The 25375-nt window shown below is 40.4% G+C and overlaps 1 protein-coding gene across 2 annotated transcripts in view; it reads left to right on the plus strand.

Annotated features, from left to right (window-relative positions):
* The window catches only part of PHF21A (PHD finger protein 21A), a 191203-nt gene that overhangs the window by 36861 nt on the left and 128967 nt on the right, over positions 1-25375 (plus strand). For both annotated transcript variants that reach the window (XM_029582144.1, XM_029582145.1), the window contains exon 2: positions 17538-17576. The gene's annotated coding sequence lies outside the window, so the exon portion shown is untranslated. The remainder of the gene's footprint in view (positions 1-17537; positions 17577-25375) is intronic.

The following is a 25375-nucleotide window of genomic DNA, read 5'->3' on the forward strand; positions in this document are numbered from 1 at the left end:
GTCCATAAACTCACTCCTATCTAGCCTTAACCTAGTACTTAATACGTCAAAAACAGAACTTTTGCTTATCACTCCAGATGAGAACCTTCAGCCTACCAACAACCTAACCTCACCACCAATGATCAATTCCACTCAAGTAAGAGACCTTGGGGTCACCTTAGACAAAAGGCTGAACCTCAAAGAATTTGTCAAGAACACAACGAAAGAATGCTATTATAAACTACATATTCTGAAAAAGCTGAAACCTCTCCTGCATTTTCAGGACTTCAGAACAGTCCTCCAAACAATACTATTTTCCAAAATTGATTACTGCAACTCCCTGCTTATAGACCTTCCAACCATTACCACAAAACCTCTACAAATGTTGCAGAACTCCGCCGCAAGGATTCTTACTAACACCAGCAGAAGTGAACACATAACACCCATACTAAAACACTTACACTGGCTCCCCATCAGATCCAGAATCATTTTCAAAGTGCTAACTATAACACACAAGAACATCCATTCACAAACGTCGCTAGATCTAAGCCTTCCACTTCGCCTACACGAGTCTTCAAGACCAATCAGAAACAGATACTTAGGCACCTTACACGTACCTTCAGCCAAGTCCTCACTCAAGAAACGTGCATTCTCGACTGCCAGCCCCCTTCATTGGAATGCCCTCCCCACGGACATTCGCCTCGAAACGTGTACTCGAACATTCAAAAAGAAACTCAAGACCTGGCTCTTTACAAAAGCCTACACTTAAAGGTCTAGCTCAGAACCACGTCCCAGAACTTGAATCATTCTCGCTTTTATAATCATATCAAACAACTCCTAATTTTTATCCTTGGTCTCACAATTTCAAATCATTAAATATTTGAGCATGCTACACCAATACCTCTTAATCCAGATGTAACCTCAGTTTTTGAAGTCTTCACTCCTATAGAAATAACCGCCAGTTCTTATTTACTTAACCCTATTCTGTAGACGTAAACTTTTCATGAAGACTGTAATCTGTAAGCACCTGTATTTATTATAAGAATTTGTATTTACTATTTATATTTATTATCTAGCTATTAACATTGTTCTGTTACCACTTGGTACTATTTCTGTCCTTTACCTCAAACTCTAAGTTCCTACTAAGTTAGCCATGTTATTTATACCCAATCGTTGGATGTAATTGTATATTTGTTTAATTGTTCAATCTGTTTGATGTAATTTTCTGTTCCTTGTTCTGTGTAAACCGAAGTGGTATGCACTAGTGCATGAACTCCGGTATATAAAAGCCTTTAAATAAATAAATAAAATAAGGCATCACCAGGGCTGCTAGTCTGAAGTTGGGACTTGGCTACTATGTTTCTTAAGGTCTCATCTATATACCTCTATGTCTGCTTCAGCTCCTCCAAGTCTGCCACTCTATCCTCCAGAGATCGGACTTGTTCTCTGAGAGCCAGGAGCTCTTTGCATCGCATGCACATGTAACATTTCTCACCGGCGGGTAAAAATCATACATGTGACACTCGATGCCAAAGACTGGGAAGCCCCCCTCTTGCTGCTGGACTTCTGCCTTCATCTCAAATTTGTTCAGATCCTACTTAAGTTTTAGGTTGCTATGGGAGTAGGAATGTGTCTAATTAATGTCCTTTAAATGTATTAGTGAATTCACTATGGGGCAGATTTTCAAAGGGTTACGCACGTAACCCCAAAACATAGAAACATAGAAACATAGAAATGACGGCAGAAGAAGACCAAACGGCCCATCCAGTCTGCCCAGCAAGCTTCACACATTTTTTCTCTCATACTTATCTGTTTCTTTTAGCTCTTGGTTCTATTTCCCTTCCTCCCCCACCATTAATGTAGAGAGCAGTGATGGAGCTGCATCCAAGTGAAATATCTAGCTTGATTAGTTAGGGGGTAGTAGGGGTAGTAACCGCCGCAATAAGCAAGCTACACCCATGCTTATTTGTTTTAACCCAGTCTATGTTATACAGCCCTTATTGGTTGTTTTTCTTCTCCCCTGCCGTTGAAGCAGAGAGCTATGCTGGATATGCATCTAAAGTGAAGTATCAGGCACATTTGGTTTGGGGTAGTAACCGCTGTAACAAGCCAGCTACTCCCCGCTTTGTGAGTGTGAATCCTTTTTTCTTCTCCCCTGCCGTTGAAGCTATGCTGGGTATGCGTGAGGTATCAGTTTTTCTTCTCCCCTGCCGTTGGAGCAGAGAGCTATGCTGGATGTGCATCGAAAGTGAAGTATCAGGCACATTTGGTTTGGGGTAGTAACCGCCGTAACAAGCCAGCTACTCCCGGCTTTGTGAGTGCAAATCCTTTTTTCCACATTTCCTCTTGCTGTTGAAGCTTAGAGTGATGTTGGAGTCACAGTAACCATGTGTATGTTTATTGAATAAGGGTATTGTGTCCAGGCAGTAGCCATCATTCTGGCGAGTCACCCACTCTTCATTGGCGGCCTCCTGCTCCCGCTCGCACCGAGCCTATTTTGCATAGGCTTGGCGACATGCGCAAGCCCCGGGACGCGCATATGTCCCAGTGCTTTGAAAAATGGGCGGGGTGCCGGTCCGGGGCGGGACAGAGTCCTCCGGTACAGCGGTTGTGCCGGGAGATGGCAGCTGGCCGGCACGCCAGTTAGGCAGGCATAACTCCTGAAATAAAGGTAGGGGGGGATTTAGGTAGGGCTGGGGGGTGGGTTAGATAGGGGAAGGGAGGGGAAGGTGGGGGGGAGTGGAAGGAAAGTTCCCTCCGAGGCCGCTCCGATTTCGGAGGGAACGGGGAAAGCCATCGGGGCTCCCCTAGGGCTCGGCGTGCACCCCTTGTGCGTGCCGACCCTGGATTTTATAATATGCGTGCGGCTGCGCGTGCATGTTATAAAATTGAGCATACATTTGTGTGTGCAGATTATAAAATTTGCCCTTATATGTCTAGTAGTGGCCTACAGGGGAATGATCAAATTCTCAATAAGGTTGTTTTTTGTTTGTTTTTTTCTTAAGTGGCACCTGCCTATAAATTAAAGGATGAGCTGGGGGGGGGGGGGGTCGGTGCGTTGGGAAATACAAACAGTCTAACTTCAGTTAGTCAGCCAGAGTGACTCAGTGCTTTCTTGATTAACCAATGTTGGTACCTAATCAAACTAAATCACACTACCTCAACACCTTTCCAAGGTGAGTAACTGAACTTTTCAACCTTTTTACTTAGGTATTCACTGCTCCTAGCTTATTGTTTATTTATTTTCTTTTAATATACAAACACTAACTTCTGCTTAGTAGCTGCCTTACTGACTGACTATTTAAAAATACAGTCTAACTTCTGTTTATTCGCTGCCTTACTGACTATTAAAAGCACAAACACACTAAATAATATTCCCAAATAGTTAACTTTGCCCCAATACTTTTAAAAAAGACAATGTCCCAAACAAAAACTTACTGATTTCTTTCAGCCACCAGCAAGGTGATCCTCTCCTCTCAGTGCTCCCACATCTTTCAACTTTAGTGGTTTAACCAAATTAGAGTATCCCAGATGTAATACCTCAGTTTTAGAGGCATTTAACACCAGACAATTATTTTTAAACCAAGTCTCAAAGAAGCAACACTTTGCCCCAAATTCTTATAGCCTTTCTCTGGGTCCTTACCCAATGGAGCCAATATCTGTAAGTCATCAGCTTAAATATAGTCAATGAAGCCTTGATCTCTAATAATTCTTCCTAATGCGCTTAAAAAGATATTTAAAAAAAATATCATGCTCTTGTTAGTAAGTTAACATACCCAGCAGATAGTAATAACTTCATATTAGCAAGCTCTTGCTAAATAGCATGGGGGATGAGTATATCATACTATTTAGTATGAGCTTGCTAACCCATCATTTGTATATGATTTTCTTTTATTTGTATGTTTATCCTTTTAACATGTATAATAAGGCATTTTTGCATAGATTATTAATTTTAGCAACATGCATGCTAAAATTTATTGCATAACTTCTTAGTGTGTATGCGGTGTTCGTACCTAAAATGTTTTTGTAATTTTACATCTGCTTTAGGTTTCTCATTTTCTTTCTTTTCCTATAATGCAGTATTTATTTGCCTGATGGCTGAAGGAGGATTAACAAAACTACATATTATATATATTTTGAAATAAACATTCTTGTTGGTCAATGGCCTTTCCATTTGGGTTGGTTTGTATTTTCCATTGCTATAGTGACTTTATACTGGCAACAGGACTTTGTTCTTTTTTTGTTGATGAGAATCTCTGCATCAGTGCCTAAAATTTATCGGTAGTTATTGAATTAAGAGAGTGCATATCATATGATGCTAGATTATTGGTATATTCCAAGAACGATGTTATTTAGTAAGGATGCACTAAACTGCTAATCTTTAGCGTTTATTTGTGAAAAAGTTTAATTAGAAGAAAATGTTTCATTAAAAATTTTAATTAGAACAAATTTTATTATGTGTCTTGGATTGCAGTGGGATTGATGTAAATAGGAAAAGTAGTTTATATCTAAACATTCTTATGGACAAGCAGGATAAATGGGCTACACATGTGGACAACATCTGAAGTTGTTTCCCATCTGTGTCTGAATTTATTGATCTTTTAGGTCTGATTCCGGATATTTATCTGGATACTAATGTTTCAGAAATGGCCTCATATTTGGAAGATAAGCTGTTATCTATGTGCATAGATCAATCCCTCTTAGAACCAAGTCATTACAAGGTGGGAAACAGCCAGCACCCTGAAATTCAAAAGAACTCAAATATATGAAAAGGGAATTAAGGAAATGGAACGCCAATGGTGTAAGCATAAGTGACTCTATTAGATCAGCTTTTAAGGAGTACCATGCTAATTATTCTTCAGAAATTAAGAATGCTAAAAACAATTGACAGTAACTAGAAGACTGGATAAATCAGCTAATAGACCAAGGGACCTGTTTTCATTGTTTAGTCGAATGATCATATAAACATCATACTAAATTGGAGTTTTCCTTATCTTTATGTGATGTTTACTCAACATTTCCAGAGAAAGAGTTTTTAATATTAGACAAGAATTAATTGAAGAGCTTTTGCAGGTTATTGTTCCTGCAACAGAAATGGTTGAGGGAGCTATTGAAGCTGAGAATGTAGCTAAATCTGTGGTAGCTGTAAATGTGAAGTCTTTAATTTAGTATACCTTGCTTCCTTAAAATTGATTCTAGGGCAAGTTTGTCCTACTCATTCCAAATTAGAATAGTGTCCAGTTCTGTTTGTGAAGAAAGCTGATGGCATGCTGCTGCAAAGGCTTTTATTTGTGATAAACACTTCATTAGTAACAGGGTATTTCCTAAGGAGGTAGTTTGAAAAAGAGTTACACGTAAATGTAACATACTATCATAGCAAGTTTAAAAAGCCATTTATGTGAGTAAAGTGCACTTACATGTGAATATCCTATGGACAATTCAATGGAATGTATTATAGCAATTTGCAAAAGCTCACTTACATGGGTAAAGTGTATTTACATGTATAAAATCCAATTTTAAGTATGTAAATACTTTCTAAATCAGTCTTTAAATCTTTTAAGAAGATTGCAGTGTTTCTCCTTAAAAAACAAAACAAAAAATAAAACCCAGAATGTTTGGACTCTAAAATAATTGATAATCGCCCTGTGGCCAATCTTTCTTTTGTGAGTAAAATCTTGGATAACTCTATTATAACTCCAGGATCTTGTGACATCTGTTGCCTTATTGGAAAACTTTCAATCAAGTTTTTTTGAAAGTCATACCACTGAAACTGTGCTGACCATTTATTGAATGGAGGTAAAGGGATTATGCTGATATTGCATGGCTTCTCTGCTGCCTTTCACTTGGTTGTCCGTGTTTTGTTGGTCAACCAATTCAAAACAGCTGGGATCACTGGGAATGTGTGTTAGTACTTTCATTCATCTCTATGGCAGTCCTTAGGTAGTTGTAATGGGCGATTTATGTCTGAATCTTTATTTGGAGGTCCACAGAGTTCAATAATTTCTCCTACTTTGATTAATATTTTTGTATTGGCAGTTTATTTTGTATATGCAGATGATGTGCAACTTCTGTTTCCCATTGAATCTAATGGCTTAGAGGAACTACAGAGGGTTAAATATTGTCTGTCTGAAATTTTATCCTGGTGCAAAGTAAATAGTCTTAAACTTAATTTCAAGAAAATTGGAATATTGCGGTTGGGTTGCATTGAAGTGCTCCCTGCGCTTACTTCTCAATTGAATGGACAAAGTTTGATTTGCAGTAAGACAATTTGTGATCTTGCCATTTTACTTGATTCAGATTTTTCAATACAGTTCCAAATATCAACTACAGAAAAAGGTACATATTTTCATTTGTGAGTATTACAACATATGTGTACACTTTTTACTCCAGATGATTTGGATTACCAAAAAAGGTTTTATTTAATTTACAGTTGGTTCATAAAAGTGTGGCAAGACTTTATTTATTTATTTATGTATTTAACATTTTTATATACCGACATTTGTTAATAACATCACATCGGTTACCATTAAACAAAAAATGCAGCCACAAAGGCTTTACAGTGGAACTGATTATGAAACTGGGGGGAGGGAAAAACAATAAACAGGAGCTACTGAGTGGGGGGACTAAGAATGGGGGTGCAATTATAATTAGGAGACAATACAATATTCTTCTTTATATTATATGCATAAATATTAATGTTCTTTAAGTACATTTATCTTCTTTAACTTATATACACACAAAAATGTGTGATATTAATGTCAGGGGGGGCTGTAAGTAGATGGTGGCAGATACTGATAAATGTGAGATATCGAAGTCAGGGGGGCTATACGATGAGGTGACAAACATTGGTAAATTGCTGGACTTATATGTGCTCTTAAAATGACTGAGTCTGTTTCCCCAATGCTCAGACATCTTCATTGACTTCCTGTTCACTGCCACCTGTAGTTTAAGATAGAAGTTATTCTGTTTAAAGTTCTTCATGGTATGGTTCCTTCTTATTTGACTGACAGAATTGTTCATTATTCTCCAGCCAGAACATTAATATAATCTCAAATGGATTTACTTTGCATCCCTGTGTTTTGAGAAGTTAGACTTATAGAGGTCCATATTCAGCTGCTGTTCAGCTCGACTGGCTGGCTGGATAAACTTATTTGTCTAATTTATCCTATATATTTAACTGCATGGCAGCACCACTGAATATATCCAGCTATTTTAGAATTTGCCAGATAAGTTTGTCCAGCTAACTTTAGGACAGGTCTACGGGCCAACTACAGTTAGCCGGATAAGTTATCTGGCTAACAATGAATATTGGCGTTAGTGTGATAACTTATCCGGCTAATTTAACTGTTCCCAGTTATGCCTCCAGAATGCCCCTAACTTAACCGGCTAAATTCTTGCGGGATAACATATTATCCCGCAAGAATTTAGCCGGATTAGTACCCAGATCTTCATTTAGCCAGATAGCTTCAGAGTTATCCAACTACATGCTTCTGAATATGGACCTCATAAGGAATTGTATTTTAATAGTTTGACAGTCCCCAAATTTTGGAATTTTCTTTCATTATATCATAGAAATATTAATCTTCTTTGCATTTTTTATAAGCCACTCAAAGCATGGTTACTATTCCTTTTCAGTAGTTTAATTGGTTAGAATATAGTAATTTTTAGTATTTGATAATTTTATTCATTGCTTATTGTATGATTTTATGTTGATTTTCTTATGCATTGAAATACTTATTGTTTTCATTGATGTATGATTTTTACTGTATACACTAACTTTACTGAGGATTTTCAAAGTAAACTTGTGCGCATAAGTTTTCTTTGAAAATTTGCTGGTAACTGCCCAGGTACATACAGAGATTCACTTTTTGCAGGATTGTAACTTGTGCATATACATTTTTTAAGTATGCGTGTAAGTGCAGACTCTGCTACAACTCCGCCAGGTTTTATGTGCATAAATGTCTTTGCAAATTATTCCATGTGTTCAAATTTATCTCATAGCAAAACTCTTTACTATCTGATAGGCTATTACTTTATAGGGGACAGTTCACCCCAGTTTTTTTTAATCTGGCGGGAAATTAATGGGAAATTTGGGTTTGGTTGAATAGTACTTGTAGAAAAAAAGGATATTAATGAGATATTTAGCATATAAAGAGAATATTTGTCACAGCCTGAAAAATACTTGGTTCACTCAGGAAAAAGTCATTAGAGATGCTCCATTAACGCCCTCCACTCTGCCTATAGAAACACATTTACTCAAATACACACCTTTTATTCTGCTCCAGCAGCCATCAGACACAAATATAGTTACTTTTGCTTGAGGCTTGCATACGTATGGGCCAGAATACTGCTACAGCCCTGCATTACTTCTTATACAAGTGATTTTGACACTTTTAATACAGTTTTTGTGCTTGGGGACAAAAAAAACATTTTACTTAAATAAACCACCTTCTTTTAATCTGTCACACCATCACCCAAAGATTATTAATGTTCCCCTATATTTAAGGCCTGTCTATACTTTTACATGCAAAAGCTGCTTTAAAAAGATCAGTGCCAGTTTCCCTCTGGGGATTGCAGTGCTTTTTTTAAAGCACAGTTTGGTTGGCCATAATTTGTACATTAGCTAAACAATATTCACAGCATCTCTCAACCTAATCTAATTCTCATGTTCCTTTCATTCTTAATATTACATGCTTGTGCTTATTCTGCCACACGTTACACACTAGCACATTAACTTCACAAACTTTATACATGCATATTAAACTAGTGGAGCTGTTGTCTGATCATCCTGAATATACTTAGCTACCAACAACATCAACCCTATTGCTTTTTGTTGAGTTATAACCTGCTGGTTCAAACCCTATTATTCCATGGCTTGCCTTGGAGCTACTGCAGGTTGAGTTTCTTTTACCTGCCCCTTGTTTTCTTATGACATTGCTGGATGGTACCAAGAAGGCCCAACCTGCCAGCTTTAACCTGGTTATTTTCTGGGGAACTCTTAATATAACATAGAAGATAGTGGGAAAAAACCAAGAAAGTATATTTGGGGAAGGGCTGATGGTATTTTAATGAAAATGATAATGTATTATGTGACTACACGTGGGGACTGGCCTATAAGGAATGGAGAATAAAACAGAGAATATCATAATGCCTCTTTTTTTGCTCCATGATGAGACCTCATCTTGAGTATTGTATGCAGTTCTGGTTATTACATGTCAAAAAAGATAGAGCAGAATTAAAAAAGGTACAGAGAAGGGCGACAAGATGATAAAGGGGATGGAACAATTCCTCTATGAAGAAAGGCTAGAGGTTAGGACTCTTCAGTTTGGAGAAGAGACGGCTGAGGGGAAATATGATAGAAATTTATAAAATAATGAGTGGAATGGAACAAGTAAACATTACTCAGTTGTTTACTCTTTCAAAAAGTACAAAGTCCAGGGGACACAGAATGAAGTTACTGGGTAATACATTTATTTATTTATTTCAAATCTTTTCTATACCGTCATTTAGTAGAATACCGTCACAACGGTTTACATATAGGCACATATAGTAAATTGTACATGCAACTGTTCCTATTATTAGTAATGGAGGTGCCTGATGATCTCGGTAACATTGTTTCATAGTAATGGCTAAGAGTTTAGTGATGATTAATCTGACCTGTGATTTAAGATGAAGACTTTTAAATTATACATTTAATTTAAAAGGTGCAATAGACAAAACTATGACATACATACATATAATGTGCTAGTGCTGTATGAAGATTTTATGTGTACAGCTTTCAGCGTTTTTCTCTTTCTCGCTCTCTTTGTGGAAAGGCTTCTCTAAAGAGCCATGTCTTTAAGCTCTTTTTGAAAGTCTTGAAATCTCTCTGTAGTCTTATCTCTATGGGCATGGTGTTCCATAGTAACGGTCCGGCCAATGATAGTCCTCTTTCTCTGAATTGAGTTAGTTTTGCAGTTTTTACTGAGGGGATGGTTAGGAGGGCTTTGTTGGCGGATCTCAGGTTTCTGTTAGGGACAGGGCCGGGAATGCTGTGTTTAGCCATTCAGCTTTTCGTCATGGATTAGTTTATGTATAGTGCAAAGGGTTTTATATTTTACCCTGTATTCAATTGGCAGCCAGTGTAGATCAGCTAGTGTTTCAGTTATATGGTCTCTTTTTCTTTTTCCTGTCAAAACTCTTGCAGCTGAGTTTTGGAGTATTTGGAGTGGTCTTAATGTCGTGTACAGTAATCCTAATAGTAAGGCATTACAGTAATCAGTGCTGGCAAATATTAAAGCTTGTAGGACAGTTCGGAAGTTAGTTTGATTTAGTAACGGTTTAAGTTTCCTGAGGACCATTAGTTTGGCATATCCTTCTTTGACTTTTAATGATATGTGTTGTTTGAGGCTAAGTTCTGTGTCTATTATTACACCGAGGTTCCGTACTTTCTCGGCTATTCCAATTTTCTGATTGTTTTTTAGTAGGACCAGGGATTGGATGACTGTCATGTTTTTTTGTTCAAGATGGAGGAATTCAGTTTTCTCTATGTTGATGACTAGCTCCATTTGGTTTAGTAACTGTTTAATAATGTCAAGGTACATGATTGCTAGTTTTAGTGTTTTTTCCAGTGAGTCTTCGATTGGTAGTAAAATCTGAATATCATTGGCGTATATGTAGTGTATGATACCCAGTCCAGCTAGGAGATGGCACAGTGGAAGTAGGTAGATATTAAAGAGTGTAGCTGAGAGTGCTGATCCTTGTGGTACGCCAGTTACTAGATTTATTTTCTCTGACTATGCGTTTTTTATTTGAACTTGGTAATATCTGTTACTTAGGTATGATCTGAACCAATAAGAGAAAATATATTTTACTCAATGCTTAATAAAGCTCTAAAATCTGTTGCTAGAGGATGTGATGAAAGTTTTTAGTGTAGCTGCATTTAAAAACAATTTGGACAAGTTCCTGGAGGAAAAGTCCATAATATGCTGATGAAACTTCCCTTAAATACGAATAAAGATTGCCATCATAATCACGGTTTTAGATCTTCATTGCCTTATCAATAATCATTAGGCATGCTTATTTCTGCAAATATTTTTGTGAATTTTTTTATGCATTTAAAATTTATCTCAGTGTTTTAGTGAAATCCCATGCCCCGGCACCCGTGAGTCCTGGTAGAAATATTACATGTGAACAATTGTGATTCTCCTATAAAACTCAGCACTCCTTAGTATATCAGCTTCATAGTGACATCAAAATAGTACTTCAGCTTACCCAACTTAAAAGCCAACTACTAGAAGAAATGTGGTATATTATCAGCATGAGAAGATCAAAGACCCCCTGGTGCAGAAACACGGACCATATTGGGGCATGGGACTTCAATAAAACTTTGAAATGTTTTAAATACATAAAAAAACTCACAAAAATATTTGCACAAGTGAGCATGCTTGGAGTACTGTGTTCAGTTCTGGAGTCCGTATCTCAAAAGGGGCAAAGACAGGATGGAGGTGGTCCAGAGAAGGGTGATGAGAAGACCTATGAGGAGAAGGTAAAGGAGCTGAATATGTATACCCTGGAAGAGAGGAGGTGCAGGGGAAATACGATACAGACTTTCAGATACCTGAAAGGTTTTAATGATGTGCAAACATCAAACTTTTTCTGTTGAAAAGAAAATCAGTAGAACTAGGGGTCACGAAATGAAACTCCAGGAAGGACATCTGAGAACCAATGTCAGAAAATATTTCTTCAAGGAGAGTGAGGTGGTTGCCTGGAATGCCCTTCCGGAGGAGGTGGTGAAGACAAAAAACAGGGAAAGAATTCAAAAGGGCAAGGGATGAAAAATGTGAATCCCTAAAGACTAAGAACATGCCATACTGGGTCAGACCAAGGGTCCATCAAACCCAGCATCCTGTTTCCAACAGTGGCCAATCCAGGCCATAAGAACCTGGCAAGTACCCAAAAACTGAGTCTATTCCATGTTACCGTTGCTAGTAATAGCAGTGGCTAATTTAAGTCAACTTAGACTACAGGATGGAAATGAAGAAATGAGTGCATGGGGTAAACTTGCTGGTGTGGTGGTTACTACCCTTAACCAATAAGCCTTCAAACTGTTGATGCAACTCCATCATTGCTCTCTGCTTCAATGGCAGGGGAAAAGGGAAATTGAATTCAGACAGCAACCACGAGGGTCCCGACTTCTACGGTCTGGGGAAACAAATAAGAATAGGGGGTAACGTGCTGATGCGGCGATTACTACCCTTAAATAATAAGCCTGATACTTTTGAAGCAACTCCAACATTGCTCTCTGCTTCAGCAGCAAGGGGTAATGGGGAATTGGATTCAAACAGCAACCAGTGAGGGCCCTGACTTACAGTCTGGGAATCTGTTAAGCATGGGCAAAACCTGCACGATATAGCAGATACTACTATAAGCTTGCTGAGCAGACTGGATGGACCATTTGGTCCTTTTTTGCCGTCATTTCTATGTTTCTATGATAAGGCAGTGAAGGTGTAAAACCATGAGTGCCTATTATGATGGCAGTTATCTCTATTCATATTTAAGGGAAGTTTCATCAGCATATTGAGTATTGTGTTCCTTTCCTTACCTTCATACCTACCGTTATTGAGAGGAAAGGTCCATTAACCATTGCAAATTTCCACTGTTTATTCTTGGGATAAGCAGTATGGAATCTATATACCCTTGGAATCCTGCCAGGTACTTGTGACCTGGATTGGCCACTGTTGGAAACAGGACACAGGCTTGATGGACCCTTGGTCTGACCAAGTATGGCAAGTTTTATGTAAAAAATTGCATTCAGTTCTATAGAGATATACAGGACCTCTAGGTCGAGTTTTGTAAACATATGATATGATTATTATTATTTGCTGAAGTTGAGGGAACAACTTTTGGCTATACATTTTTCAAAGTCCTGAATTAGGAAAAACTGAATAAAATCACTTGTCCATCAAATTCTGCCTTCTTCCAAATGTGCTAGACACCCATTTCTGCTGTAGATCTTTTAGCTACCTGTTTACCTATTGATATGAATGAGCTAGGAATGTCTGATTTTTATTATCTACCACAATAAGAGTTACCTCAATTAGATCTTGTTACGCGCACCGCCTGCAGCAGCCCCTCAGCACGGCCCTCTCACCTTCTCAGACGGATTCCAGGGCCTGGCTCCTCTTCGCTGGTGGCGAGGGGCCACCAGCTCCAACCTTGGGTTCCTTCCAGTGCCTCCGGTCCTGCCTCGCTACCCATTGTTGCCAGCCAAGATGTCCCTGCTCGTCAGGCCTCTCCGCGTGGCCCGTGGAGAGACGCCGCCATCAGCGCCGTGCCCCCTCCTTTTAAAGAGCCCGCGGCAGGAACCTGGCCGCGGACCCGGATGCTGACGTCAGACTCTTCAGCATATAAAGGCTCAGGCTTCGCTCAGTAGTGTTGCCTTTGCAACAGGTCTCCTCGTATTCCGAGTACTCATTGCTGATCTCCGAATTGTGTCTTCATGGTGTTCCTGTTTCCTGTGATTCCTGTTTCCTGTTCTACTTGTACCTGTTCGTCTATGTGTTGGACTGATTCTTGGATTTGACCTCCGCTACTCCTGACTACTCTTCAGCTTCTCTCCAGCCCCGGACCTCTTCAACGCCTGACTACTCTTCAGCTTCTCTCCAGCCCCGGACCTCCACTACGCCTGACTATTCTTCAGCTTCTCTCCAGCCCCGGATCTCCTCTATGCCTGACCACTCTTCAGCTTCTCTCCAACCCCGGACCTCTGCCACGCCTGACCACACCTGCCTTCTCTGTGCTCTGACCATTGCCTTGATTGACTACACCTGCCTTCTCTGTGCCCCTACCATTGCTTTGAACGACTACGCTATAGACTCTCCTGTGTCCAGAGTCTATGCCGCTTGCCACAACTTCTACTTGCTGCCGGCTCTGTTCCTAGCCTGTCAATGTCGCCTCTCTGTGCCTATTCTCTGGATGTGGATTTACAAGGCTTAGGCCTCCCTTTGCTTGGACGCCACCAGCTACCTCTTGTTCCATTGACGCCCAAGTTCCCATACCGAATCCTATCCAGGATAGGACTACGCCATCTCTGGGCTGAACAAGTTCTATCCTTAATTAACACTGAGGCCCACCTAAGTCCTGCCGGTCCCGGCACCCAAAGGCTGTACCCGAGTGGAATGAGGGCTGGTATAGGTGAAGCTCCAGTGGCCTCCAGCTTCAGCTCACTCCACTTGCTGACGGTGGGGACCCGTGGGGCCCTGCCTACGGGTTGCGTCAACCCCACCTCAGCCCAAGGGTCCACCTCTGACGCAACAGATCTAATGGAGACTCATGCAGAGCTTTAATACTTATTCTGCAAAAGATATTTCCTTTGATTTTTTAAAATATTTTGGATGTCTGGCAGCTTCCTCTTGCTTATTTAAGCTTCTAACTCAACAGAATTGGCCCCATACTGGGACTGTGGTACTATGAGCCTTCATTCATACCTCCACAGGTTTCTTCTTGTACCCCCTCCCCCCATTCATTTAACCCAGATATCACAGCGACAGAGAACAATTATGCCGGGTTCCAGAAGGAATTATAGTCCATGCCTCTCAAACAATGGACCATAATTCCTTTCAGAACCTGGCATAATTGTGCTTTTGACACATGCAGGTGCTATGGCAAACATGGTGCATGGTTCCATAAATGACTCATTGGGTAAACAATGAGCAATCCTAAGATCAAGCCCATAGGAACATCATAAGAAGAAACAATACTTTATCTCAAACAATTTCCCTTTATTTAGAAAGGCATCACATTTACTTTCAGTATTACTCCTTTCTCCATAGATTAATTATTAATAACATATGACTCAACTGTTACATCCTTTGCTTCTTTAATGCCCTCATATAAGCTCCATCCACATCCAGTTCCTTATTCATGTAATGTTTGTTACTGAAACTTGCTGGTGATCTCTGTTCTGTTCCTAGCGCATGTCATTAAAACTGTTACCATATGTGACTGAGATCAGCAGTACCAATAGAAAAGCCAAGGATTCCTTGGGCATTGAGACTGAATTGCTCTCTCATCTTTAGAGGCTGGCTGCTCTTGAAGAAGATTTACTTTAGACAAATATGCAGGACAGTGTGGTGAAACTTGCATTGTTGCTGTCAGCATTGCTTTGTGGGTGATCAGGAGAATTCAATTTCCAGTGTTGTCAATCCAGCACCTCTTATGAACATTAAGATCCAATAAAAACATTTTAAAGAAAAAAAATCAACACTTTAGATCCTCTGTAGGATTTGTATTGTTTATTATCTAAACAACAATAATATTTTGAAGTCAAATTTCAGAGCCAGCAACTGGCAAATTTATCCAGGTAAAGTTACACATGGATATTCAGTGGGAATTACCCAGATAAGTCTGCTTCTGATTATATATGCAGATAAAGTTAGTACAGTGATTTTTCCAACCAGACTTGTGTGCATAATTTTAGCCTCAGCTTGCTCAATATGTGCACTTACTGGCTAAAGTTTTGTCCTGCCTCCGGAATGCCTCCCTCAGTCCAATTTATGCATTCAGCAGGGGAAGATATTTTAACACTGAGTTTTGTGCAAGTATCTCCAAAAGTTACCAGACCTCTGCAATTCTAAAAATCAAATCAAAATAATTCCTGATCTGATTTTGTTTGTTATACCAAGGATTTTGACGTACTCCTTTTCATTTCTAGTTTGACCTTCCAATTGCAACAGCAATAGATGCAATTAGCAGGAAAAGATGGCGTTTCATAAACTGATTTTCATATCAATATTCATAATATTTAAAGCCAGTCCTGGTGCTCAACCTTCAACCTGGTGCTCAACCCTCAACCTGGTGCTCAACACTTCCAAGACAGAACTATTGCTAATCACTCCAGAAGGCAGTCCCTTCCAACACCAGCTGCAAGCTAACATACAAATATCCCACGCTAGAGATCTTGGAGTCATTATTGATAGTCACTTGAACCTAAAGCAATTTATAAAACACACTACAAAGGAGTGCTTCTACAAGTTACAAGTACTCAAAAAACTCAAACCGCTCCTATTCCATTATGATTTCAGATCTGTCCTCCAAGCCATTCTGTTTTCCAAGATCGACTACTGCAATTCCATTTTGCAAGGTCTCCCGGCTTCTACTATAAAACCCCTTCCAGTTGCTCCAAAATGCAACGGCGAGAATTTTGACGAATACCAATCGGAGAGCGCATATCTCTCCCATTCTAAAAGATCTTCACTGGCTCCCAGTAAACTTCAGGATTCTCCATAAATCACTCACAATTATCCACAAATATATTCACCATCAGACCCCTCTTGATATGCTACACCCTCTCAAATTGCACTCGACGGCCAGACCCTTAAGGGATGCCTACAAGGGATCCTTACATGTTCCTCCTATCAAAGTTGTGCACCACTCAAACATCAGAGACCGGACATTCTCTATCACAGGTCCCTCCATCTGGAACGCCATGCCTCTGGACCTCAGGCAGGAAACTTGTCTACTAACTTTTAAAAAGAAACTAAAGACATGGCTGTTCTGCCGAGCCTTCCCCACCACTAGTCCAACAGCCTGACTTAGAATTGTTCCAGCAATTATGTAAATAAATAAACGCTAAATCACGCTTACAAGTTATCATGAGGACGGCTCCTTGCCTCCCTCACATACTCTCTTGTATATAGTACTCTATCTTCGTTCTCCCTTTCTTATTTCCTACTCCCAGTTAAGGCATCCTTGTTATAATGTAACTTTATGCTCCTTCAAATTGTCTCTTGTTGATTGGTTGGTTATAGTTACTGCTTAGTTCGATGTAAACCGAGTTGATTTGATTTGTATCAAGAAAGTCGGTATATAAAAGCCTTTAATAAATAAAAATAAATGTATGTTCACTGTGTGAAACCAAAATTATTTTTTGTGGTTAGTAGAAAAAAACAAAAGTTAGTGTGCTCCTAACTGCTCTGATAAACATTTTGTAGAGTAAATTAATAGCAAGCATGGTAATTAATTTCCATGTATAGTTTTAAAAGCCCAAGTGAAATTAATTATTTGCATTTAGTTTAGTTGAGAATTAATTTCAGAGGTTCATGTGGTTAACTGGAAAAGGTGTTTTAATCCAAAAGCAAGAAGTACACATGTCAAATAGGAAGCAGTTGCAACAGTTTGTTATTCCATTGCCATTGTATCATATAAACCCAGGAGAAAAAGTGAAGGTCAGTTGTTGAGATAAATTAATAATCATTTTTCCTATCCATGCCACTGTTAGTAAAGAAAGAAAAAGACAGGTTCTGGCATTTCCACTCAGTTGTACTGAAAATGCTTTACGTTCTGCCTGGCTTTGCTTTTCTCTTTCTATTTGCTGTCTGTAGTTGATAACATAGCTGGGTTTGGTTGTTGTTGAGTTGTTTTTTTTTAAGTTCAATGGGGTTTTTTTGGTGGTGAGGAGGAGGAGGAGGAGGGAGAGAGAAGTGGTAAACTGCAAGGCCGTTAGGCCCACAGTTTCTTGTGTTTCTAGCCCAGATTGTTCTCTGTTTTAACAACTCTATTTTTGTCTCTTGTTGCAGGGGGGAACTGGAGAACTGACTGGAAAACTTTCCAGTTTGGTGAGTCATTTTTACTGTGCAGGTGTAGTGTGCTTTTGTCATTGTACATGTGGTATTTCTAAATGTTCAGTAATATTTCAGGGAAGGTCAGATTTATTTATGGAATTGAATAATGAACTCTGAATTTAAATGAATAATATTTAAACCATCAAAAACTTGTATTGTGCTTTCAGTGTAAATCATCATAAACCTATCATGCAGCCAGTCAAATTCCTTTACTCACTTATGCTTTAAGTCCTGTTATTTTAATAACAGAGATTCATCATGAGGAAGGGACATTACATTTCCAAACAAAAATAACAATTAATTATTCTGTAGAAGTTGGGTCTAGGACAGTCTACCCTGAATGAAGTTTGGTTGGGGCTGTTAGGCAACCTCATCAATAGAATAGCCTTGGGGTTGGTGAATACTCAATCAGTGCATAATATTATACTTAATTTCTTAAGTGATGTGAAGGTTGATAGTGTCTGCATTACAGAATCATGCTTGTTAAACTCTGATATGGTTATTTTGAACCATATCTTCCTACATGAATTTCTGTGGGAGCATAAGCTTAGGGTGGGGAAGAAAGCAGGTAGGTTTCTATTACGATCCTGGTGGAAGTGTGGACCCTTGGTGTGTGTTGGGATTGACGCTACCTGGGAGGTAGGCCTGCTACAGGTTCCTGACGACAGGAGGCGGAGGTGACGAAGACAGGGGCTGGCTGGAACTTCACCAATACCAATCCCGTTCCCCGCGGGTTGAGCCTTTGGGTGCCGGGACCGGCTGGACTTAGGTGGGCCCCTGAGGTGATGGAAGGTGGCAGGAGAAAAGGATCGGCCGTTGCTGGTTAGAAGGCCAGAAGAAGGTCTGAATGCTGATCCGCGGTCGAGAGCGAAAGGAGGGTCCGAAGCCAGTCCAAGGTCAAGAGTCAGGGAAACCGTCTGTAGGAGAAGACCAGGGAGAGGAACAGGCAGGATCCGTAACGGGGAGCTGGAGTGGAAGCGAAGGACAGGAACAGGAGCACAGGAACACGCTGGAATCAGGAACCGAAGCCAAACAAACATTTTCCATGCCGGGCTCCATTGGATGATGTCACCCACATGTGAGGACTAACATCCTGCTGTCCTAGGAGAACACCTGTTACAGGTAAGCAACTGTGCTTTCCCTTCAGCCTGTAATAAGAGCCCAGGCCCAGAGAGCTTGAGAGGCCTCAGGAGAGCTGGTAGGACCACACGGGATATCCGTATGCTGTATGTCTACCTAATAAGTGTGCCTGGTGCAAGGTGAGCTATTACTTTGATTTATGTACTTTTGACCCACTGTAAATAAATAATTGCACCCAAACCAAGTTAGTGAAGTCGTGTGGTATTCCTGAAACTGTTCCTGTGGCTGCAGCCAGCCTGAATACGCTGCACGTGGTGTCAGGGATTTTTTTTTGCTTAAGTGGAAAGCACAAGTAAAAACCCACAGCCTTCAAGAAGAAGAAAAGAAAGACTGCTTGCAGAGTTTTTTTCCTGGAGCCTTCTGACTTCAATTTCTACAACATAGGCCAATGAGGCTATCCCTGCCTGATCAGTCAGGGGTAAAGTGTTAAGTTAGGATCGGACAGGCCAGCAGGTGTTTTTTGTTTTCTCTGCCTCGTGTGAGTTATCCGTTTGGGAGCTGGTCCCAAAGGGAGATAAAATGGAGCAGGTATTACAGGTCCTGTCCACAGGACAGCAACAGTTGCAAAATGCTGTACAGACATAAATAGTGGCTACAAGACTAATTAATGCAACAAAATGCAGTCTTAACTCAGCTAGCTGAGGTGTTGCAAGTGACTTATGTCCAGAATCCCTCAGGCACCTTTACCTTTACATATCCTCTTTAAGATGAAGGGAGGAGAGGACCTGGGGGGCTTTCTAAAGTACTTTGAAAGGACTGTCCTCTTGTCAGCCTGGCCAGAGACCAACTGGACAACTTACTTGGCTAATTTGCTCACAGGCAAAAGTCACGTGGCGTTCCAGGTCGCAAATCCAAATGGGAAGGCTTCCTATGAGGACGTCAGGGCCACTATACTAAAGAGAGTGGGGTATTCCCCAGAATACTATAGGCAGCAGTTCTGATGAGCAGCCCTACAGTCCGGGGAGTGCCCCAGAAATCTCTTTCTGTGGACAGAAAGGACACTGGGCAAGGGACAGTCTGTATGGCTGAAGTGAACCTATGGAAGTTAGCCTGGTGACTTGCCAATGCCCGAGGAAGAAATAAGCATACTTAAAAATAATACTCTGAAGCAGCAATGACCCGCAACTCAAAAGAAAAAGGGGAATCCGGAGAGATGGAAGCAGCCCAGAAATGGGGTTTTGCAGACCCTCTCTTTTTGTGCCCTTTAAGCAGAGAAAGGGCATGAAGAAGACTGCTGTCCATATAGGCAGCTGGAAACTGAAGAGTCTTTAAATGATCCTGGTAGGTCAGATACCTGATCGGCTCTATGGGAGTGTGCTTTCTGTAAAACAGAAGGTCATGCAAAGGAAGAATGTCCTTGGCTTGATGATCTGGAGTGCAAATTCAAGTTAGCGGAGCAATGCGAGAAGGAGCAAAGAACGTGGACAGAGCCCCAGAATGTTAATGACATGTGGGAACGTGCTTGGGATCACAAGTAGTCAAAACTCCATAGCTGCAATTTTGTGGATGTCCCGCATACATGACAAGTATTTTATAATCCAGGTAGAAATGAAGGGAGCTTCTACCCAGACCTTGGTGAATTCCAATTGTAGCAAAATGCTCATTCGCCAGGACTTACTGTGTCAAGGTCACATGAACTGTAAGAGGAAAGAGACATTAACCTGAACATGGGGACGAACAACCTCACACATTCTCTTGATGACTGCCGCAGGATAAGCTAGACTAGAAGCGAGTGTCCTCCCTGAACTCCCATACCCAGTAATCCTGGGTCGAGATTATCTCAATTTTGCATCTGTATGGAGATACTTCTGGGTAGTACCCGAGGCACGTCTGGACGCTCGACCTGACAAAGCCGATCTGCAGGGGACGGTGTGACAGTATACTGTCGTCTCCCTCATTCTACCTTAAGGAGCCTGGTTCAGGCTTTTAACCCAGGCCTCCTTAAGGCAGAAGGTTGCAGGCCTCAGGAGAGCTGGTAGGACCTCATGGGATACCCGTATGCTGTAAGTCTACCTAATATGTGTGCCTGATGCAAGGTAAGCTATTACTTTGATTTATGCACTTTTGACACATTGTAAATAAATAATTGCACCTGAACCAAGTTAGCGAAGTCTTATAGTATTCCTGAAATTGTTCCTGTGGCCCGAATACACTATAGAGAGGGGTATTTTAAATGATATGCACATACTTGTGCACACGATTTAGAATTGCTGCATATCTCTGATTGCATGTTTATGAGCATACAGACGTTCCTTTTAAAATTAACCTGACAGTGCCTAGGCAAAAGACTTGTAAGGTGAATACATTAACAGGTAAGCTTACAGTATGTGAATACTGAACTATTTATAAATAGAAATGAGGTCCAACCAAAAGGCTAACAAATCAAATCAGAATTATAAGGAATACAGACTAACAACCCAAGTGATAAGTCCTTAAGAAAAATTAGTGAACAGGTCCGATATTGAGAGGTGAGGAGGATGAAGTCAACCTTTTACCCACATACAATATGAAAGGGTTCCAAATTCGTGAATATTATGATATTTATCCCAAGCATAAACAATGCAGATCTTCATTGAGAAGACCTTCTACACAGTCTGAATCCAGAGAGTTGGCATATCCGCAGACTTCCATTTTTTGGCAATATTTCACCTTGCAGCCACCAACAAATGAATCACTAAAGGGATATCCCTCGAATGGGAAGAGCTGAGACCTGGGACAGGCAAACCCATTAAAATTATAGCTGAGTCAAATAGAAGTGAGACCTTGGTGATATCATGTAACTATGATATAACCTTTTTCCAATATATTGTTATCTGGGGGCATATGCACCACATGTGAATCAAGGAGCCTGCCTCGCCACAACCCCTCCAGCCAAAGTCAGAATTTATTTATTTATTTTATTTAAAACTTTTTTTATACCGAAGTTCAGGTAACAGAATTACTTATCACTCCAGTTTACATTATAACAAGTAGAAAACAATGACAACATATGTCTTACAATGAACAAGGGAGTGAACAACTTGGATAATATAACATAACATAACTAGGAACAGTAGCAGTATGCACTATTAGAGCGAAACTAGCGCATGGGAAGGGAGGTTTGCTAATGGGGGGGGAGGGGAAAGGAAGGGAAAGAATCTCAAAGTTTCATCTTATGGGGCTATAATATTAGTGGCACAGTAGTTTATATCAATTTTCTTTGGTGGTCATACACACTAAATTACCATTATAGAGGCACCAAACCATGTGATCCCATTGCTCTTCAGTAATTTCTTTATCCAAGATAGTACCCTAGCATGTTTTAAGAATACCGATAGATCCCCTTCTGCCTTAAGTAACAACTGATACATTTTTTAAATCAATTCTCTATTGCTAGTCTTCCCAAGAATTAGCTCTTTCAAAGGTTTTAAACTTCTACCAAAGGCAGGCATATCTTTATCAGATCGAAGGGTCCTCTGTAGCTGGAGATACCTAAAACTGGGATCGGAAAACACCCTAATTTCTCCTCCAGTTGCCGGAGTGAAAGGAATTTCCCCCTATGGAACAATTGACCTACAAGACTTATACCTTGCTCACAGAGCCAAGAAAACATTGGACCTATTCATATGTTGAGGAAAGTGACAGTTATTCCATAAGGACATTAATGGAGATAAGCAAGAAGATATTCTCCCATGAGAAATTAGAGAATTCCATGATTGTAAAATTCCTGTTGGGTTTGACAGCTGCTTAGTTTTTTATTGTAACTATTTCTACACTTATCATAAGGACTGGAGGTAAATGCACGGATTACCCTCAAGAGAAACATGGGGTGACCAACACAGCACGGTAGATATTACCATGGTTAGCTTGCTGGGCAGACTAGATGGACCATTTGGTTCTTTTCTGCCGTCATTACTATGCTGCTATCATATTTCCCCTTGGTTCTCTCTTCTCCCAACTGAAGTCCTAACCTCTAGCCTTTCCTCATAAGGGAATCATTCCATTACCTTTATCATTTTGCTTGCCCTTCTCTGTATCTTTTCTAATTCCACTATATCTTTTTTGAGATGCAGTGACTGAAACTGCAAACAGTATTTAAGGTGTGATTGCACCATGGAGCAATACAGAGGCATTATGATATTCTTTGTTTTATTCTCCACTCCTGTCCTAATAATTCCTAGCATTCTATTTACCTTTTTGGCCATCGCTGCACACTGGGCAGAGAATTACAAAATATTATTCACGATGACACCTAGATCTTTTTCCTGGGTGGTAACTTCCAATGTGGAACCTTGCATCATGTTGCTATAATTAGGGTTCATCTTCCCTATGTGCCTCACTTTTCACTTATCCACATTAAAAGCCGTCTGACATTTGGACGCCCAGTCTCGCAAGGTCCGCTTGCAATTTCTCACAGTCCTCTTGTGATTTAATAACTTTGAATAATTTTGTATCATCAGCAAATTTGACCATCTGCAGCAGGAGCTATCAACTTTCCTCTCAGCCAATGCAGTAGAACTTGTTCCATCTCAGGAAAAGGTTTCTATTCCAAGTATTTCCTAATTCCAAAATAGAAGGGCTTCAGAAATCTCAGAATTTTGGATCTCAGAAACTTCAACAAACATCTCAAGAAAGGAAAGTTCAAGATGAACTCTGTACGTATCATCCTCTTTTAACTGGAGATCAACTATTGGTTATCTATCCTAGATCTCAAAGACGCTTATATTCACATTCCAGGTCACCGCTGTCAACAGTTCTCTGACATGGTGAGTAAATCCTTCCAACCAATGCAGAGGTCAGGTTTTTTTTTGGTTTTTTTTTTTACCAACTTCAGTTTCAGGAAATAGTAACCACAGATGCTTCAAATCAAGATTGTGTTGCTCATTTCAATTACAAGAAACCTGGTTGCTAATAGAAAAATACTTTGAGAGCCAATGCTCTCAAAGTATTTAGTCCCTGGTTACAGATCAAAATAGTCTTAATTCAAACAGACAACCAAATGGCCATGTTCTATATCAACAAACAGAGATGGACAGATCCTGCAACCTTTGTCAGGAATCCTACAAGATTTAGAAGTGGAAAGTTTCTCAAAGAAACCATTTTCAAGCTGTCTATCCTCTGGGGAGAGAAAATAAGATAGTAGAAATATTGTTTATGATAAAGTAGCTCAGGAACTGTTGCATCTCTGGTGCATCCAGATCACATATCTATTTGCATCACAATTTAACAACAAACTTCCAACATACTGCTCCAGGCAGCCAATGGAGATCAATCTGACTGCAGACTCCTACTCAATTCCATGGAATCAAAGACTGCTGTATACTTTTCCCCTAATTCAACTAATAATCAAAGCATTTCAGAAAGTAGAAGAGTCAAATGATCTTGATAGCCCTGTTTTGGCCTCACCATGGCTATAGTGCCTCACTGTTCAACATCTCATAAAATTGCACATATTCCCATCTCTGTGATCATGTAGAGGGATGGAAATCTCTGACATCCTAGTTATTGGCTCTGACTACATGGATGAAAGTGCGTTATTTCTTAGCGTCCAGTCAGATGAATCCGGAACAAGTGGGTTATGCACCTCTACCAGCAGATGGAGACTGAGCAAACTGATGTCACAGTATATATACACCCCTGTAGTGACATCATCCTGCCAGTATTCTCCAACTGCAGCAGGTGGTGGACTTGCATCTCCTTACTGGGGATTGCTTCATTTTGTAAAAAGAGAATTGAGGATATTACATTGCCCTGCTCGCTTGCGGTGATACCAAAAGGTCCCTCCCCCAGTTGAGAATTCTTGAGGTGATTTCCGTGGGCCCTCAGATGGGTGCCTTGGACCAGTAGCTGTTTTTTCAGCCGGCTGAAAGGCAGCTGGAGAGCAAATCTGTACTTAGCCAAGTAAGTCTGAGCTCAGGTAAATTAAAAAAAATAATAAAATAATATATATATATTTATAGAGACGTAAAAGGAGGCTTTTGTAACGTAGGGCTTTTTCCTGTTTTCCCGGTCTCTGTGCTTGGTGCGCCATTCCGACGTTCATCTCGCTCTATGGGAGGTTGAGGGATGTGGTCCACCTGGCGCGTTGAGCAGCCTCTGTAGGCTAGGCCCTGCTCTGAGGCTTTTTTGCTGTGCACTGTGTGGTAGGCTGCAGTGGCATTTTGTGCGCATTTCTTAGGCTGCCCTCTACAGGATTGTTTGGTGTGTTCGTCTAGCTGAGCATCCAGGTTGTTCATCCAGCTTTTGGACGTTTAGTCAGATCTTGTATTCCATGCGTCTAAGTTAAGCAGCGCCTTAAGTGGCCGCACGCTTACCTGTGCACTCAAGTTACATTGTGAGCTTAAATTGTTTTTATGGTGCTTAGTTTTTGGACAACTAATGTTTCTGGATGTCCAAACCCCCCCCCCCCCCCCCCACCAAAACATCTAAATGCATGCTTCCAGCAACCGCTTAAGCTCACTGTCAGCCATGATGGCGCATATGCCTAAGAAGCCTAAGCATCTCAGCCAGGAGTGTCCACTAACTTGTGCCAGCGCTGTTTGGAGGCTCAGGGAGAATTGCCTTCCTCTGATTTCACTAAGCCTGGCTCTTCCCAGCCGGATATAGGCCTGGGTACAGATGGCTCAGGTGGGGTGCCTGATTTTGGAACTTCCCTAACTGGTTCCTCAGCAGGA

Source organism: Rhinatrema bivittatum, chromosome 17 (assembly GCF_901001135.1).
Source record: "Rhinatrema bivittatum chromosome 17, aRhiBiv1.1, whole genome shotgun sequence".
NCBI lineage: Eukaryota > Metazoa > Chordata > Amphibia > Gymnophiona > Rhinatrematidae > Rhinatrema > Rhinatrema bivittatum.